This window comes from Varanus komodoensis, unplaced genomic scaffold (assembly GCF_004798865.1).
Source record: "Varanus komodoensis strain SLA01 unplaced genomic scaffold, ASM479886v1 scaffold107, whole genome shotgun sequence".
Taxonomy (NCBI): Eukaryota; Metazoa; Chordata; class Lepidosauria; order Squamata; family Varanidae; genus Varanus; species Varanus komodoensis.
The window spans coordinates 373944-381077 of record NW_025335305.1 but is presented as its reverse complement, the minus strand read 5'-3'; positions in this window follow the sequence as shown (position 1 = coordinate 381077).

The window sequence follows — 7134 nt, the reverse complement described above, 5'->3', positions numbered from 1 at the left end:
TGAAATAATTCTTTAAGAAAACATTATGAAATACATGTGTGAAAGTCTGAGTACTACCCTTTTATTTCCACTTTAAATCCTTCTTGAGCTCTGTATCAGTCACTTTGACAAAGTTACTACTGGGCCCAGTACCTGAGGCCAGTGTACTGTACTGGTTTGACGTGGGGCTGGATCCAGATTGTTTCAGAGTAGACCCATTGAGAGAGGGAACCATCTTGTGCTTCAGCCCAGGCAGCAAGAGGTCTCAGGGTGGCCCTGCTTGCCCACACAGTAGCTTTTTGCCCTTGGGGTGGCTGGTTTGCAATGTGGGATGCAAGCCTGTGAGAGCACTAGGGCACTTCTAGTGGAAGTTAGAAACCCTAAGCACGCTTCCCCAACCTGATGGCCTTCAGAGGCATTTGGAAGGCACAAGATTGGGGAAGGCTGCACTAGAGTACAGCGTGACTTTCGTCAGAGAAAACCAGTCACAAATTTGGAAGTCCCCAAAACAAATTCCACCCCTACCACAAACTTATCAGGCTGGGGTAGACAACATCTTCTGTGGTGCTCATCAGGCTGGGGTAGACAATCACCTTCTGTGGTGCCCACTAAGACACTGTATTCCTCCCAACTTTTTAAAAATATTATCTTATCAGCAGTCGGGATTGCTTCCAAGAGAAGCAGGATCATTCAGCTGTTGTCTTCTTAATTCCCATGAATTCCTTCGAGCATGTTACTTGTCCTTTGTGGTAACCATTTTACTGCTGTGCTCACATGTTTCAGATTTCTAAATGTTGTCCAAAAGGTCCGTGTCCTGGTGTGCGTATGCCCAAAACACACAACAGGGGAAGGTTTTCTTTTGAAGGATTTAATCTTGAGAATAACCAGCTGCCAACGAATCATTCCAGATGGTGCACCTGAGCAGACCTCAGTTGGCACTTTTATACATTGATCATTAAAGGCTTTCACATAACACAGTTAACAATTTCCAGTAGGTTACAGAAGTAAAAAGTTGTATAAATGCGCCCACAGGCTCAAAAGGATGACAGCCACAGGATTCTTCTGTATCATATGGGGGAATAATAATCCAGCGTTAGCAACAGGGTAGCTGTAAAGAGGATTACAACTCCATAGCATGTGAGAAGTGCTTTGAAAACTTGGAAAGAGCTGCAAACACTAATAATGTTTTATTGCTGAACATTATTAGTCAATTTGAAATTGAGGAAGAAAAGTGAAATTAGGAATGAAAGTCTGAGTAGGCTTGGTTACCAGGGAGGCAGGGGAAAAAACATGGGGAGTAACGGTGTAATCCACTCCAAGTTTAAACAGGAAAAATGCCTAAGATTTCCAGTATGCCCCATCCTAAAGTGACATAGGATTGCTTCCTAAAAGCACAGTGTTGGCTAGATGGGTGTTGTGGGTGTTCTTTCTGTCTGAACTTGAAAAGGATTGCACCCTAAAGGAAGCTGCTTGGGGAAAATGATGAGCCATTGCGAGTTGTTCTAAGCAAATGAGAACTGTAGAATGTTAAAGTTTACTTGTATATGAATTATGTATTCCTTGATGGATAAGCCATGGTTTTTATTGGCATTCTGTTTTTAAACTTTTAATGATTCCTCATTCCTTTTATTTTTATTGTTAACTGCACCAGAAACTTCTTAAATATATTTATTCTGTTATTACCAAAAATTCTAATCCTATTAAATCCCAAATAAATCCTTGTTTGCTGAAAGAGCAAAGAAATATAGCTTGTTTCTTAAAAATATGTATATACTGCTTAATATTATCACTTTATGATGCAATTCTAAGCATGGTTAGAGAGAAGATGTCCTACAATTCCCAGCATCCCCCATGCTGGCTAGGGAATACTGACAGTTGTATGACTGTTTTCCATCTAAACATGAACATGCATAGGATGACACCATAGCAGTTTAATAAAATCTCCCAGGGGGTACACTCCTCTTCTGCCCCACTTCCAGGAGTTTCAAGTTGAAGCAGAAAAGTAGCATGTACATGTTTGAATCATATTTGCTATGGGAAGAGAATACTAGAAGGACTTTCTTCTTGTCTAAACTTGCATAGGATGGTGCTTTAGTTACCTTTTTTCTTGATGTTTGGATCTCATCTTTCTATCCAGTAAGCTGCCTTGACGGCTTTTTCAGCAGGGATGTTCACATGAACAAATAGACATGGCAAAAATAAATAGTGCCACTCCTTAAGCACTCAGTCATGCTTTCGAGACAGACATGTTTCATATGTTACTCAGCAATCCATACAACAGCCCTGTGAAGTAGAGTGATACCATCTTTATGCTCCACTAACATTTTCTCTCTCTTTTTTAGCAGAATGGCAGGATATAAAGTAAACAAATACAACTTTATGATGCATGACAATTGATTTATTTTGAACTGTATGAAGTAGTAGCTCACATTACATTCCTCTCAATATGTATCCCAATCAGTGCTCTGCAGGGACCCTGTCTGAAGAAGCATTTTTGGGAGAAAGGAACTAACTAAATCCCTTCTCTCTTGCTGCTTCATAGGCCCGTACACCCATTGACAGAAAATTAAGAGGCATCAACAGGGATTCAGGTTTTTAACTATCTGTACCATCCCCTCTTGGGGGTTTTATGAGAGGCAACAGTGGATTTGGGAAGCAGCTTAAAATGTGGCGTGACAGCAGGAAGGGGGGCTGTGAAGAAACACAGTTGTCGTCCTCACTCCATGCCCTGCTGTCTACACCATTGCAAACTGGTGATTCAGCACCACCCTCTAGTGGCTTTTAAGTGGATGCCATTTGGGTAACATATTTGAGCTGTGTATTCAAGAGAACACTTCCTGGCAAATAGATGGGGAAGAAATGGAGGTAGTGACAGATTTTATTTTCCTGGGCTCCAGGATCACCGCAGATGGGGACTGCAGCCAAGAAATTAAAAGATGCTTGCTCCTGGGGAGGAAAGCTATGGCAAATCTAGATAGCATATTAAAAAGCAGATACATCACTCTGCCAACAAAAGTGCATATAGTCAAGACTATGGTTTTCCCAGTTGCAATGTATGGCTGTGAAAGTTGGACCATAAGGAAGGCTGAGCGCCGAAGAATTGAGGCCTTTGAATTGTGGTGCTGGCGGAGACTCCTGCGAGTCCCTTGGACAGCAAGGCGATCAAACCGGTCAGTCCTAGAGGAGATCAACCCTGACTGCTCTTTAGAAGGCCAGGAACTGAAGATGAAGCTCAAATACTTTGGCCACCTAATGAGAAGGAAGGACTCCCTGGAGAAGAGCCTAATGCTGGGAACAATTGACGGCAAAAGGAGGAGGGGACGGCAGAGGATGAGGTGGCTGGATGGAGTCACTGAAGCAGTTGGTGTGGGCTTAGGTGGACTCCGGGGGATGGTGGAGGACAGGAAGGCCTGGAGGAATGTTGTCCATGGGGTCACGATGGGTCGGACACGACTAACAACAACAACAATTCAAGAGAAGTAGAAGTTCAGGGCTTAGATCTGGAGCAACCCTGCTCAGCCTGGTGCCCCCAGATATGTCAAAATGGAATTTCTACCCACCGGGAGGTTGAGGAAAGCTGGTCTGGAGAGAGAGATATTGCTTATCATTGCAGGAATCTGATTTGCAATTGAAAACAAAGGGAGGGCTGCTGAAAGAAATAGTGCATACTTAAAATAAAACATTAAAAAGTTCCCTTAAAGCACATTAATTATGCATTTAATACCCAGACACTCCTTTGTCATCTCTGCAGACATCACAAAGAAAGCATGGTTAGATATGTGCCAGATACCATCCAGTTTGCTTGTACTGTCAATCCAACTGCTGCTAAGCTGCCTGCAAACCTGCCCAAGGTCTCTCTTTTGGAATGCTAAAAATGTGTCAATTGGAGGCCTATGGCTAGAGGCTGGCCTTACTGCCACAGAATGCGGGGCATGGGCCCTTGCTTTCCAAAACTGCCCAAGGGTTGGCTATAATCTGTCTCTAGGATAAAAATTTTTCTCAGAAAGATGGTCTTTCATCCATTCATGGTTTAAAAGTGTAAATTACACCTACCAAGCATTTCAACGGATTCCCTGTGTATATAGGGCATATGATTCTACTACAATGAATAAAGAACATTGATCTTCAACTTTCATCACCCTACGTTTGCTGAAGTTCTGGCCTAATATTCCTTGGTTTAACTTTCTTAAATGTGCTAGATTGCTTGATAGTTTGGCTGTCCCCAAGCATTGCCAGGTTTTCCCTCCCCAGAGCCAAGTTTAATTGACTCTCCTCTGCAATTTTGGAAGGGAGTGTCAGGATCAGGGCCTGGGCAACCCTGCAAGTGGCTGCAGAACTATGAGGGAACGGCTGAGGAGCAATTATCCAGAGCAGTTGGAGGCCCTGGAGACCAACATCAACGGCTTCCCTAAAAGCGCTGTGTTTTGCCCCAGCAACACAACCACCCTGTGCTCCAGTTCTGTTCCTCCTTCCATCATTGATTCCAGCAAAGCCTCTCTCCGCAGTACCTGCATCCTTCCTCTTCAACCACACCTGCTCCAGAAAGTGGCTGTCTTCCCCATACTCGATCTCCGGATTGTTTTCTTGGATTGTGATCTTGGACTGTGTGTTATTGGACTGTATGCTTGTCTGACTGTTGTCTTCTCAGCTTTGACCATGGACAGCCAAACAAACATGCCTCTTGCTTCTGGCCCCCTGAACCTGTTGCAGGACCCCATCTTGCACCTGTGCTTGGTGTTTCAATCTGATAGCTTGCTGTCCATGCCCCAGACCTTACAGAGAGACATCAGGGAGTCCCAAAGGAAGATCAATGTTCTCCTTAAAGTGTAGAAGTAGCTGAATCCTTCAAAGTGAAGAACGTAATAGATTACTTAGCCCTATTATAAGCAAATACCTGGAAGGTCACTGTAATACTATTTAGAGGCTGATATAAATGAGTCAGCAGAGTTAGTGACCAAGTTCTGTTTTTGTAATAAAGTCTTGCAAGATCCTTTCCCCTCCATTGTAATTGTTTTTTAGTTTGTATTTTAACCATGTATATAATTGTATTGCCCTGTTTTTATGGGACTGTGTCCATGCAATAAATATTGATTCCTTATACATGGAAACTGGCTGAACTTCTCAGCCTTAGCAAGATGTTGACACAGTGGAACTAAAGCAGAGCCTAGTAACAAGATTTTGAAACCTACCGTTAATGGAGAACACTTAAAATTATCTTATTTTCAAACACATACCTTACATTGTAAGATTGATACTAGGTGGTATGGAAGAACAGTATTTTATCTTGGATAATTTTAAAGGTGTTGGTTTATATAACTTTGTTTTAATCTTGTATGATGTTTTAAATTATCATCCCTCAGTTGTATACTGTTTCTTGGATACTGTTGTTTTATTTGACTGTTCCTATATTGTGTTTTTTATTCTATTGTAATCTGCTCAGAGGGCCATTGAACTAATAATGCAGAATGTAAGTTTAATAATAAATGAAACAGTAGGAAGTTGGAAGTTCCATACAATAAAGCCATTAGAAAACCCTGCCTTTTTTCTCCTTTTAGTGTATACTTATGCATGGATACAGTAACATGGTGGCTTCAAGAAGACTAGTATTTTGGTAATATGCATAAATAACTAAATCAAAATTTGGCACCACTGTACAAAGCAAGAAGGGGCTTTTATGCGTGAGAAGCAGTAAGTATGGAGTAGGGTTAACTTAACCCATATTCTGCCCAATACTTTCCTTCTCCATTATTCCCTGCTGCCACTGGACTAGAAATTCGAGTTTTGAAGCAGCAGTGCAGTGGGCAACTTAGGGGACAGATTAGAGAGGAAAACCAGCCAGCTCACAAACGTTCAGAATCCCCTCCTGCTCACTGCCCGTCGTCTGCGAATGCCTACCGTTCCGCTTTGCATGTCAGAAATAAATATGGGGCTTGTTGTTAGTCGCAAATTCGTGTCCAACCCATCGCGACCCCACGGACAACATTCCTCCAGGCTCTCTTACCCTCCACCATCCCCCGGAGCCCACCCAAGCCCACACCCACCGCCCCAGCCACCTCATCCTCTGCTGTCCTTTTGCCATCTATTGTTCCCGGCATTAGGCTCTTCTCCAGGGAGTCCTTCCTTCTCATTAGGTGGCCAAAGTATTTGAGTTTAATTATTTGTGAACCTCTTTCGGTGCAAGGGATAAACTTGATGTCAGAAAAGTTCTTGGGGGCTCCATTCCACTGATGGCCAGGGCCAAACACCAGTGTATTTGAAAGTTCACACTGCAAGGAACTAACCCAAAGAAGAAACATTTCAACTTTTTGGGATGGGTGAAATTGCACTAAAGTTGGGAAATCACCCAACGAATTGTGCATGGGGGGAAGGGGAGGGGCAATGGCTGCCTGGTTTTGGCCTGTGGGCCTCAGGTCTGGCACCTCTGACCTACTCCAAATCTCCACTCACTCACAAACTCACTTGGTGCGCTTTGGAAAGGCAGTGTCCCTTTTTCTACCCCTCCACCACCACCAATTTAATTTGCAATTTGAAGATACTATTAACCTAACTCACAAGTTGCTGTAAATATGAATGAATGATGAAGTTGCTGTAGGTGAAGCACTTTGAGTCTTGGGTTCAGACAGCACAATAACCCCCACACAAAGGGTTGAGTGTGAATTCTTGCCTAACCGTAGGGTTGTTGCTGAAATGTGGGTTGTCATGTCCGAATCCAGTTGCATGCACCAAGCCATGGCTTGTTAACCACAAACAACCCATGAAAATAAGCCATGATTTGTTAAGATGCTGTGAACTGTAGGTTGTCATCTCAGTTTACCATAGTGTGTTATCTCAGCTGGATTCTGGCAACACAGTAACTGATGGTTCAACAACAACCCACATTCGGCTCTTGAATGCAGGTTATCATGTTGCCTGAACACTTGCTGTTTGGAACAAGTGTCACACAAATGATACATACTGATGCTGAATGTCAGTTTTGCTCTATAGCAGTTACTAAGACTATAGAATACAAGGAGGGGGCTAGTTCATTAGATTGGCATCCAAAGGCAGACCGAGGTAGCTCTCAGACCACTTAGAAAGCATGTTTAATTTCTTCCAGGAAACAAATGACTTTGCAGTCCATCTCTTACTTAAAACAGAACACACAGCAACAAAATA